Source organism: Rattus rattus, chromosome 4, assembly GCF_011064425.1.
Source record: "Rattus rattus isolate New Zealand chromosome 4, Rrattus_CSIRO_v1, whole genome shotgun sequence".
Classification (NCBI taxonomy): domain Eukaryota; kingdom Metazoa; phylum Chordata; class Mammalia; order Rodentia; family Muridae; genus Rattus; species Rattus rattus.
Genome location: NC_046157.1, coordinates 20,453,856 through 20,466,747, shown reverse-complemented (window position 1 = coordinate 20,466,747; position 12,892 = coordinate 20,453,856). Strand labels below are relative to the sequence as shown.

The 12,892-nt window shown below is 46.8% G+C and overlaps 1 pseudogene; it reads right to left on the bottom strand.

Moving 5' to 3' along the window:
* Positions 1-10,371: 10,371 nt before the first annotated feature.
* LOC116897962 lies at positions 10,372-12,547 on the bottom strand (annotated as a pseudogene).
* Between the last annotated feature and the right edge of the window lie 345 nt (positions 12,548-12,892).

Sequence of the window (12,892 nt, the reverse complement as noted above, 5' to 3'; positions counted from 1 at the left end):
AATAATTTTGTTGCTATTTCAAAACCATAATTTTAATACTGTTAAAAACAATAATGTAAATATCTGATATACAGGATGTCTGATATAAGTCCCACAAGGGGGGTCAAGGACCCGTAGGTTAAGAACCACTGGCCTAGGAGCACGGATTTGGCTTACCACAAATACTGTAAAATATGATGACAGTTTCAGATAGTGTTTTGGTAACTCTATAGTAACAAATGAAGTCATGTATCAAGATTCTTCAAAATATTTTTTATTTAAAAATACTGTGTGTGTGTGTCTGTGTATCTGTGTGTCTGTGTGTGTCTGTTCAGGTGTTCACAGAGGCCAGAAAATGTATTGTATCCCCTGGAGCTGGAGTCACAAGTAGTTGTAAGTCATCTAATGTTGATGGCGATGACCAAACTTAGGTCCTCTGCAAGAGCAGCAAGTGCTCTTAACTGCTGAGTCATCTACCCAGGCTCTGGGACACTTCTTAAATACATTGGAGGAAACATCGAATAAGCAGATTATAAATAAAATAAAATGGGGACACTCCCGCTCTGGGCCTCAGACGCTGTCTGATAACATTCTTAGCCTTTAGGTTAATGAGGTGTTTGCTGGTACATTCCAATGGAAATTACCTGATACTGACAGATGTTAAGGTCAAGCTAGCAAATGACTATAGTGGCTGAGATAGACCAAGGTAATTTGTCCCTGGATCTGTAACATTCCAACCCTTCAGTCCTTTGAAGTTCTTACAGATGCTCAATGTAGGTGCTACTTTTTCATTGGGAACATCAGCTAATTTCAAGAAAAAGGCTATTCTATTTTCTGATTTTAAGAAAAGGGTTTTTTGTTTTTGTTTTTGTTTTAAATTGGGAGTACAGCACTGGTTGGGGGTGGGGTGGGGGTAGGGCATAGAATCAACATGGGCCTGAGGAATCTAACCCTTCCATGGGTTTCTAGGACTGGGGAATCTGGTGGTTTCTTTGGGAGATAGAAGCTGTGAACACTAACCGTTAGCTCCTGCAGAATGTGACTGTAGACATACTAGGTGCTCTGAAGTCTGTGGAGTCTCCTTTCTAAGGGAATTTGAATTTTGACAGAGGCTGGCACTAAAAGAAAGAATGTTCAACCATACAGCTTAGGATGCCAGCCTCCAGATAGAAAGGGTTCCTTTCAGGGCTGGGGACCACAGAAGCCCTTCAGATCTCCTCCCTTCGGGAAACCTTCCACTCAGGATGCACAGCCAGTCCCTGTCTCCCAAGCCTTTGCCAAAATATAAAGTTTAAACACTAGGAAATAAATGACATTAGCTCTCACAGAGAATTATTTACCACAGATGTCCCCAGTCCCATGCTTACTTCCCTCCCGCCAGAAGGATACCCTTCTAGAAGCTGATGGAAATTACACGGTAGGGAGATCCTGTCACCACCCACTTAAAACACATCCACGGGTTCCCAGCACAGTCACTCGGTTGGTCTACATACAATGGGGTGCATCTGTTTCCATCTGTGACTCAGAAAAAGTGCCTAGGAGAAGCCTTGTGAGACCCTTCAGGATCCCTGCCTTGACCAGGAAGGGGCAGCTCAGGGAATTCAGCTGACACCTGCTGGGTGTGCTGCCGGGGTCAGCATTTCTCAGAACTCAGTAGTTCACGTTGCTCTTCCTAAGTTAGTGCTGGGGAAAAAAAAGCTATGTAGAGTTTCCAGTGGAAGTGCCCCTCTCCCACATATCCTACTGTCTTTGGCTATGCACCCCGAATCCTTGCTCTGTGTCCTGAGGGACCCCAACCTTCAACTCCAAACCTAAGAGCCTTTTGTACCTTCACTCGCCTTCTCAGGGAAGAAAAAATCAATTGTTGTCTCAGTCCGACATCATCCTCTGTCTCAGAATAGAGATGTCCTTTTTGCCGTGTTTACTCTGGTTTTGCATAGGTGACTCTCTCCCAGGAAACTGGGCTGCATTCAGTCACCTGGAATTGTCCTTCTGTGTAATTGGGAAAAGGTTACACTAATGAAGCTGATGCTGGCTCTCTCGGCTACGTGCTCATCAATATTCCTGCGCCAGTAGGTTCTTTGTTATTTGAGCCCTGAGATGCATGGTGGTTCAAACTTTAATGTGTCTCCCCATAAGCTACTCTCATCTTAAAGTGGAACTGTGATCTTTCCATCCACTTTATAACACAATGTAGACAGAACGGAGCACTCTAAAGTCAAGCGTGGGTTTCATCACAGCCGATGTTAAATGTTGGAGGAAATGGATCACATAAAGATTTTTTTAGAAGAAGAAAGACAAGCATCAGGATGGCAGACTCTACATTCAGGAAGACAGCATAATTCTGGCTCCTGCTACATGCTGGCCACTGGGCTAAACATGAGGGTGCACAGGGATGCCTCTGGCGTCTTGACCCTTACAGAGATTTTGTATTCCAATGCAACACTATTCATAAAAACTAACCCCGTAACTGAAAAGCAGCAGCCACCCACAAAGGACTGTTGGAAGCTTTGCGGCTCATCTCCATCCCTGTCCTGGTTTCTATAGGAGATGTTTCTCTCTTGGGAAAATATATTCTGAATCCTATTTTCTTACGCCGTTAAAAATCCAGGCTCGTAACTAATCAATGCATGCGACCTTTGTGGAGTAAAAACTGCTCCCCGGTGGCCTTGGAAGGAAACAGCAGAGAAATCTGTTTCTGTGGTTTGAAAAGAGGTGGAAGGTTTGGTGGGGGAACTCTAACAAGCTTTGGGAGAGCTCAGAGCTGCCAGTGTGCAGCCAGGCACTGGTTCAAGGCCAGGAGAGCCTTCTAGCAAGAAGCAGCAGAGACCGTGGGAGGAGGCCACAAGCTGAGGCCCTAGGGGAAGTCATTGAGCTAGAAGTCAGGCCCTGCAGGTCTGAGAAGAACTCAGAGGTAAACTGTGCGCTCAGCATTGGTAAGGCTGTGGGTTCAGTTCCCAGTAGCTCCACAAGTTAACAAAATAGACCATAAACCAGTCAGGGAGATGGATTTGTTAGGACGTCTGCCCAGCCCAAGGGGAGTTTTGGAGGCATGTGTTGGGGTGAAAGAAAGTTCTGGAAAACAGAGCCAACATGTGGTTGGGTTCCCCCACACATACACACACACACACACACACACACACACACACACAAACACACACACACGCACACACACACACACACACACACACACACACACACACTGTTCCCAGTCATTCATCCCTTCTCTGTCTACTCCTGGCTGCCTCGAAGCCCCTGACTCTGTGTGGGGACCTGGTTCCATTCTGAGTGTTGCACGGTATGTCGAATTCATGCTAGACTCCCAACATACAGGATCTGAGCAAAAAGAAGGGTCAGTACTATCCCAGAGGTTAGGGGCTCATCCGCTAGATTGGTTCCAGCCCTAAAACCTGATTTAAAATAGCAACGCCCCATTCCACGTGCCTGGGCAAACTTGACTGTTGCAGTGTGAGAGATGATGCAATAGGAAACGGATGGGAGCAGGAAGGGAGCCTGGCCGCTGCCTGTGGCGACGTGGTGCCCAGGGATCAGGGGCAGCAGCCCTGCCACCTAATGGGTCTGTGTAGTGAGGGATGTTTGTGGTGAATCTCCATGATGGTGCACACAGCTCTGAAATGTTCTGTATGCTTTAAATATTCTTACCGTGTGGTATGACATTTTAATAAAAACATCTTATTTTGCACTTTGCTTTTGTAATATTTGTGGGTTTCTAGATTTTTTTTTGTTTTGTTTTCTGGCCAAGCATACTTTTATAAGGGAATGCTGATGGCTTGCTCGTTTTTATAGAAAACTATGGTTAATGTTAACTGTAGGCACTGATAAATATTGTTCGCATGCGATTTTTCTTCCTTTCAATGGATTTTTTTTAAGGAACTGTGCCTTGGCAGAGCTGTTTTTGAAATGCTGCTTCATTTATACCTTGTGAAGACTGAAGATTCTGAAAAATAAGGGTGCATTTAAAATTCCTGCGCTGTTACATTGTGGAGACGGTAATGGGTATTGCTTTGCCAAAGCGGTAATTAAATGTTTAATGGCTTTGAACGCTCAGTTCAGAACAGGGGTTCTAGTCATCGCTCACCGAGCCAAGCTTCCAAACAGGCCCCCGCAACTTTGGAAAATGCACTTGGGGATGGCATCTCCTCTTCGCTTAGGAAACATGGTCATGCTGACATTATGGCTGTCGGCTTTGTGGGTCTGCAATGAATATGTTCTGACAGCACTTGTGGTCCACGAGTTTTGTTTTTAAGCGAACTCCAAATGGTAGCAGAAGTGAAGCCAAAGCTCCCTGAGCATTCAGGCAGCAAGATGTGGTGGGAGAAACAGAAGTTGGGAGCGGAGGAAGCTGAGCTCCTCCAGCTTCCCCACCAGTGAGCCCCGAGACTGGAGAATCCCTCCCTTTCTATCTTTGGAGTTCACCAGCCCTCATCTGCAAAAAAAGGATAGTTAAAATCAAGGAAGAAGATGATTATGTTGACCTCGGATGTGGGCAAATTGTCAGAATCGAAATGTCACTATGTGTGTCAAATCTCGACAAACAGCAGGGAAGGACACTAAGAGAGGTCTTTACATATGAGCATCCTGTAACAAGAACTATTAGAAGGCTGCCCCGGGACCTGAAAGATGGCTAGTCAGTGCAAGGCACTAGGCTGAATTCTCAACAACACACACACACACACAAACACATTACATGCATACATACAAACACACACATATATACACACACATATATACACATACACACAAATATACACAAATGCATACACACATGCATACACACACAAACATATACACATAAACACACAGTATACATATACATTGCACATGCATATATACACACAAATGGCATAACAAGAGTGTGCACATATTTCTTCAGAACATCTGTCAGATACCTAACTGTTCAGCCTTAGATAGGCCACCCTTGCTATTGATCCCCAAGGCAAGCATGATTTTTTTTCCCCGAAAGAATTAACACAGTCTTCCCCGTTTTACCTTCACATGCCTCCTCTCCCCCTTACCTCCTGGAGTCTGCCCGAAGAGCATGTAAGCTCCTGTCACAGTGCTCATCCCTGATCTCGTCTGTTCATGAGGCACGCGTTAACCCTGCAGTGATCGTTCCTGAGCAAGCTCCGTTCTGTGGGGACTCCTCCTTCACTTAGGCTCCTGCCACATGGGTTTTGAGATGGCAGAGTAGTGACCATAAAGCATTTGGAAAGCGTGCTTCTCCCACAGATGTGTGCTCTCATCTTCCCGCCCCCAGGTCTCTCCCAGTCATCAGCATCCGCTCCTGGTTGGATGAGCACAAGATGTGTCTCTCCAAGGTCACACAGGAAAGAGAATTCTTGTCCCAACTTTTTGTTATAAAACATTACTTAAGCATTGAGAGCTTTTTAACTGCAGGTGTGCATTTTTCTCCCCTTCTTGCCATACAGTTTTAATACAGTACACACCATACTCATGTTCTGAGCTTTTTCCAATGACAAGAGAAACGTGTAATTTAAAATATTACAGTCTATTTCTGGGCATAACTTCATCCCAGAGGAGCTGCATTCTGAGGAATATGGACATATATTTATCCTTAGCCTAGTTACTAATAGTTTCCTTTGAAAAGATACCTAGGAGAATTGCTTAACTCAGCTATAAAGGCGTTGAGAATCCCTGTATCCCCACATCGATTCTCCAGCCCGGCTAGGCTCCAGGAGTCAGCCCTAAGAGATCTGCCTCTGTGGGAGGGGGTGGGGACATGACGCACTAGACTCTCCTCACTGGGTTTCCTGCATGTGACCCAGAAGGATGGGCCATGGTTCATCCCTTTATCTCGTTTTTCTTAACTGTAAAAACACTGGACCTGATGCTCTTTAAAACCCCATCTGTACTTTGGAACACTCAATCTTAACTGGGATATTTTGATCAAAGTCCGTTCCTCAAGGCTTAGGGAGCTATGCAGAAGAGGCTGTAGGAGCCAGGGGTGATGGCTGACTCCAAGGAAACAGCTTCTTCCAGACACAGCTGGACCAATGCACATTCAGACTCACAGAGATCGCGGCAGTATGCACAAGACCTGGCCAAACTCCAGACGGACAAAATCCCAGAGTGGAGAGGGGAAAATGGGCACAAAGACCCACCACTAATCAAGAAGAAAATCCATTTTCTCTTTTTTTTTCTTTCTTTTTTTTTTTTTTTTTTTCGGAGCTGGGGACCTTAACCCAGGGCCTTAAACTTGCTAGGCAAGCACTCTACCACTGAGCTAAATCCCCAACCCCGAAAAATCTGTTTTCTCTAACGAAGTGTAGCTGGGTATATCAGCCATACTCCATACAGAGGAGTATCGGTCAACACAAAATTAATTCCATGATGTCTTCTTCACTGTTGCTGTAGGTGATGGTGGTGGTGGTGGTGGTGGTGGTAGGGTGCACGTGTGTGTGTGTGTGTGTGTGTGTGTGTGTGTGTGTGTGTGTGTGGTGTGTGGTGTGGTGTGTGTGTGTGCATGCACGCATGTGTGTGTATATGTGTGTACGTTTTGTTTTGTCTTATTGGTTGTTTTGCTTGTTTGACAGCTTTTTTAATTAATTAATTAATTAATTATTATGAGACAGGGTCTCTCTATGTAATTCTGGCTATCCTGAAACTCTATATGTAGGCCAGGCTGGCCTTGAACTCACAGAAATCCTCCAGTCTTTGCACCCTTAGAGCTGAGATTAAAGGTGTATGCCCTTGTTTTTTGAGATTTTGTGGGGAGGGGGAGGCAGGGGAGGAGAGAGAACCTACAGTGTATAGATAGAGAAGTAGAAAACATCTGTGGGGGGAAAAACATCTGGGAGGGGTTGGGGCAGGGAAAACATGACCAAAATCTATTAAAAAATTAATTAAATAAATAAAATGCTATATATTCTGAATTCTAGTAAACAAAAGTCAGGGACGGGCACTCTAAGGAAGGGGTGAGGCAGGGAGGGGAACTCAGTTTGGTTGTGAGGAGATGGGAAAGCGTAGGGAGGCTCATTTCCCAGCCCTGGAGTTCTGGAGAGCTGTTTCACGCATAAGTCACTGGGTGGGCTTCGCTCATCCTCTAAAAGAAGCTAAGGTGTCTGGTAATTTTGACCGCATCGCATTTTCTGGAAGCTGCAGATTCCGTTTGTCCTGGTTTCTTGGATGTACCTGTGAGTCGGACTGTCCCTAGCAAGCCTTCACCCCAGTGCTGATCTCAGCAACAATGTCTTCATTTAGGGCACCTGTGCCGGCCTCCTCATTTAGTGCGCCTGCGCCGGCCTCCATACTGTTCTAAGCACTGCCTGTGCTTCAGCCCTGGCAGCAAACCAAGCAGGATCTATTATTAGCTCCATTTTGCATAAGAGGAGCAAACCGCCCAAGGTCAAATAGCAGGTGAGCTTGAAGCTGTGTTGGAGCCCAGGTTGTATCGCTGCAGGAAAGCAGGAGTGACCCTTTGGCCAAACAAACCCATGCTTTTTCCAAGCACCGGGGATGTGTGTTGGCCAGACTTTGGGTTGTGTCATGTTCCATAATCACTTATGCTTCACCAAGTTCCAGTGAGGCAGATGTCACAACCCCACCCCACATATCCCACAGCCATGGAATACAACATGGGCCTAAATCCCCAAGCCAGGGGTCACGGGTCAGCCTCAGAGCCCTGGAGCTGAGCCCGGGAGAGCATGTGGTTCACAGATGTGGGAAATTTCGGAAACTGAGAACTTCCTTTGCTAATTCTGACTTGACTCTCTCCCACAGACAAGAGGCTACGGCTGTGTTCTGCTTGCCACTTCCAATTTCCATTAATTCCCTTCCTCTACAAACCAGAACATTGCTCGCACTCAGCGGCACTCCCACAGCGCACTGCAATGTAAATCTTCCTCATTGATAGAGTCTGTCAGGCCTGTGTGACGGCTCGGAGGATGGAAGTGCTTGCCAAGACGAACAACCAACCGGAGGGGGGTCCCTGGGATCTGCATGGTAGCGTGGTAGAGGGGAAACATCAACTCCTGTAAGTTGTCCTGTGATTTACACACAAGCACGCACGCACGCACGCACGCGTGCATACAAGCGCGCACATTCAATCAATCGATCAATTAATCAATGTCGTTTTTGGAGATAGATTGAACCTGCCAACATTCCAGAGCAAATGGGTAGAGCACATGTGACCCCACCCCTGGCTAAGAAGCCATGGGCCATTAATAGCGATTAGAAAATGGGGAGTCATCTTTTTCTTTGTGGCATAGCCACTGGCAAATTGCCCATCTCCAGTAAATAGCCCACACCCTTGCTCCTACAAGCAACCTTAATTAAACTCAATGGTTCACTAGAAAGAAAGAAAGAAAGAAAGAAAGAAAGAAAGAAAGAAAGAAAGAAAGAAAGAAAAAAGAAAGAAAGAAAGAAAAAAGAAAGAAAGAAAGGAAGGAAGGGAGAGGAAGGAAGGAAGAAATGTTGGGAAGAGTGGTTCAGAGGCAGGGGGCGGGAATAGGAGAACGTAATGGTGGATATGACCAAACTTCATTATCTACATGTATAAGATTTCCAAGGAATAAATGAAAAATGTTGTTACACAAATAAATAAAAATCCTGTTTAAGATGTCTCTAAGAACAAGCTATTCTAGAGCTAGGAGAGGGCTGCACAGCTGTCCCTACCTCAGGACACCTATCCCTCTCTGAGCAAACCTATCCCTTCCTCATAATACCTGTCCCTTCCCCATGACACCTGTCCCTTCACGAGGACACCTGTCCCTTCCTCAGGACACTGATCCCTTCCCCATGACACTTATCCCTCCTCCAGCACACCTATCTACCTATCCCTTCCTCATAATACCTGTCCCTTCCCCATGACACCTGTCCCTTCACGAGGACACCTGTCCCTTCCTCAGGACACTGATCCCTTCCCCATGACACCTATCCCTCCCCAGCACACCTATCTACCTATCCCTTCCTCCCATGTTTCTGTTACGAGCAATAGAGCATTTTGACTCCAGCGCAAATATCCAGAGTTCTGATATATTCTAGAATAGGGGTGGCTTAATTCTTCTTTCTGCAGCTACTGGAAAAATCAACAGACTCATGGGGAGATTTGCAAGAGACTGCTTTAGAGAAACAACGGAAGCCTGGGTCCTCTATTCTCCAGGACACGCGGATGTCAAGACTGTACGCATCATCTCCCTCTGTCCAGGCTGGAATAAGGCATACCAAGCTCATGCTCCTCCTCTCTGCCCCTTCCACAGGCTCAGCGAGACCTTCCAGAGTCATCCCCTTTGCCTCTATCTTGTACTATATCCACCTGACCAAGAAAAGGGAGACAGGAAGCTGCCCATTCACTTCTGACAGGTCAATAGTTACAGGAGATTCTAGGTCAGTGGTTCTCAACCTTCCTACTGCTGTGACTTTTAATACAGTTCTTCATGTTGTAGTGACCCCCCAACCATAAAATTATTTTCATTGCTACTTTATAACTAATTTCATACTTTTATGAATCGTGATGTAAATATTTAATATACAGGATATCTGATATGGGACCCAGTGGGGGGTCATTTGACACTCAAAGGGGTGGTGACCCACAGGTTGAGAACCACTGTTCTCGGAGGTAAGTTAGTAGCCAGCATTCTCTTAATGCTAACCCACCCCATTTAATAGCTTTGCTGAGGTGTGTTTTCTTTTAAGATGGAGTCTCATGTAACTCAAGTTGGCCTAAAGTGTTACGTGCCTGAGGTGGTTGTGAAATTCTGGTTTACCTGCTTCAACCTACCCAGTGCTGGAATTGTAGATCCGTGCCACACCTTACTAAGCTATGACTTTGTATCTTTAAGGTAGGAAGTAAATTAAAAAAAAAAAAAACAGAAAATTTATTTCTGAGAATTGGCATATAAAAGACAGAGGGAGAAAGGGAAGGGCTGGGGTCGATGCCAGCTTAGGCTCAGACTCCACTAAGGAAAGTCCAGACACTGGACAGTAAGAGTAAACCCCTCCCCGTTAGAAAATAAAGAAAAAAAGAGACATGGCGGTGTATTCCCCCTTCCTCGAGCCAGAGACCAATACCTAATGTTTACTCTTCTCTTCCTCTATCCCTTTTTTAAAAAAATTAAAAAACCCTCCCCCCAACTGTCCAAACCAGCTGTGGGTCCCAGGCCCCAAATAGGCTAGGTACACACAGGTAAGTTCCTATAGGCTGTTCTCCATCACAGACATGGAGAGAGGCCCAAAAAGGGGACTTACTGGCAGTAACACCAGAGGGTGTCCAACCCCTGCAAGGACACACACACACCAGCTTCAACCCTCCCTCACTCCTTACTCCCTTCGATACCGAAAGGAATGAAGATTTGTATGTCCCGGGCACCCACCCCTTTTACCTCTCATCCCACCTCTCTTCCCCTAAGATGCTCAATCCTCCAGGACAATGGGCTCATTGGTGCTGGCAGGATGTGAAGATGCATGCGGGCAGAGGAACTGGGGGCCGCACTGTCGTCAGCGCTGTCTTCACCATCAGAGGTAAGCTGGGCCTTCGGGCAGCTCGGCGCATTTCCGGGTGAGTTAGAGCTTCCTTAAAGACCCGGTTATCCTTGGTGGCCACAAATACCACTGAATTGGGAGCATCAGCAGAGTTTAGTTTCTGATGCTTGGCTGCTGGCTGTGAGCTTGAACGAACCCCTGAAGCCAGAGGCCCTCCACTGGCAGAAGAGGGAACCCCTGCTCCTGCCCCTGCCCCTGCCGCTACCCCTGCTCCTGCCCCTACCTTGCCCCTGCCCCTACCATGCTCTCATAGGGACATTTCACCGTAATACCCCACCCCAGGCCTCGATTCTGGGTCAGCTGGTTTCTATTGAATGGTGTCTTGGCGCCCTGAGGTGTTTTTGGTTTCCGCGGTGCCTGGCCCACCGGATCTTTGATCATAGTTGCCAAGGGTAGCCGCACCTGAGGGTGAATTTTCAGTAGCGTCTTGGCAGCCTTAGGAAGTCGGACAGAGCACTCTGCCTTGATGGCATCAGCATTGATGGGTGCGTAGGGTCTCCGGACAGTGCTCCTTGGCTGTAATAGGTCTCTGCACGTCTGTCTGGCAAGTCAGCTTTGTGGTTTGGAGCAAGAAAGTTTTCCTGTTCTTAGCCATCAACGTGGCCCGGTCAGCACTGGTTGTCTAGGGGGAGAGACTTTGGGCTTCAGGTCTGGATAAATGACCTCTTGAGTGTGGCTCTGTGGTGCCCTGAGCAGCTGGGTCAGAGTCTTCAGTCCCCTCTACTTCTTCCAATAAATCCAACAGGAAGTACAAAGTCGGCACTGCATGTTAGGTGGGTCCCAGGTATACCACTGGGCAGGCACACTGTGTGGTGTGGCAGCTCTCGCAAGTCAGGCCTTTCTGGAACCCAGCCCCACTCGCTCCAGGTTTTGAACCCCAGAAATGATCCGGTCAGGGTTTGGCTTAGTCTAAGTGGAGATGGAAACTTGTTTCAGTTTGCCGTCTGCCTCAGCAGTTTGCAATCTTTTCTGCTGAATACACCAATCTGCGCTTTTCCACATGTGATAAAACTGGGCTGTGCTTGTAAGTGACTTCTAGGGTAGGAAGTCCTGGGCAGATATCATTGAAATCCTTCCCGTACATCTCCAGAACTTCTGCAAATAGCACGGCTTCAGAAGCAGACCGTTCCTCTATCTCATCCTGACAGAGCACTGGACCTCCCCGTGGTTCTAGGGTTGACACAGCTTTGGCCAAGTCAGAGTCACTCCTTTGCAACACGTCCGTGGCATGGATCAGGGTGATATGTTGGGATGCAGCAGCATGTGTAAGCTTGGCTGTCAAATTGAGCTGCTGCAGTCTAGGGCTCTGGCAAAGGTTCCCACAGCTCGGGCCACCACGAGAAACTGATCGATCTGCCCGTGTGTAAGAGGGCTCCCTTTCATCCCCATCTTCTGTTGATTTCGATTATTCAATTCTCCCTCTGCCAAACGATCTGGGATCTCAGCTCGGAATTTGCAACCAACTCTGATCTCCCCTTGATCAGCCAGAAGTGTCTTCTACACAGAATCAAACACCAGTGTGTAAAAAGAGCAGTCCTCCTTTTCCAGTTGTTGGTTTGAGATCTCTGTCTCAGTCAAGAGAGTCACACTGCACTTTCCCCTCGTGTGGGTGGCTGGTAATGATTCAAACCACTGAGAAAGAAAAAGCTCTCAGTGCTTCATTTGATGTCTCTGCTGCTCCGAGACCCCTAGCTGCCTTGATTTCTCCTCAAACTCACTAGCATTACTGTGAGCCAAGCTGTTGAGGCTATTAGAAATATCCCTTTGCAGACGGGCAAAGACAGACAACCTTTGCTTCCACTTCCATTTACAGTCTCATTGAGCTCCTCAACCCCTCTAACCAGGTAAGAACTGCTGGAGAAGTTCTCGAAATAGATGTAATCTTTAATTCCAGCAGTCAGGAGTTTGAGGCCAGCCTGGTCTACGGTATGAGTTCCAGGTCAGTCAAAGCTACACAGAGAAGAAACCCTGTTTTCATGAACGCACAGGCCACCACAGAAAAGAAAATCCCGGTTCCTGGCTTACCTGTGGCTGGCCTGGCGGTCATTCCAGCCCCTTCCAAGCCAAGGCCACTTCCAGCCAGGCGGTCCAGTCACAGGTCTCAGAGCACCCTTATTGCTGTTACAGATGCAGGCTCACCGCCACAGAACCATCTGAAGTAAATTTGATACGTGCATACCCATGGAACCATCATCGCCATGGAGATAATGAAATACCCATCATCCTCCTCTCTTCCCCTCTCCCTCCATCTCCCTCTTCCTACTCAGGCAATCATGGTTTGGGTTCTAGCCCTGTAGCCTGGTTCCACTTTTTCTGGAATCATATATAAATGGAATCCTATTGCATATACTATTAACACTTGATGTCCTTTTACTCAATATACATATCTTCA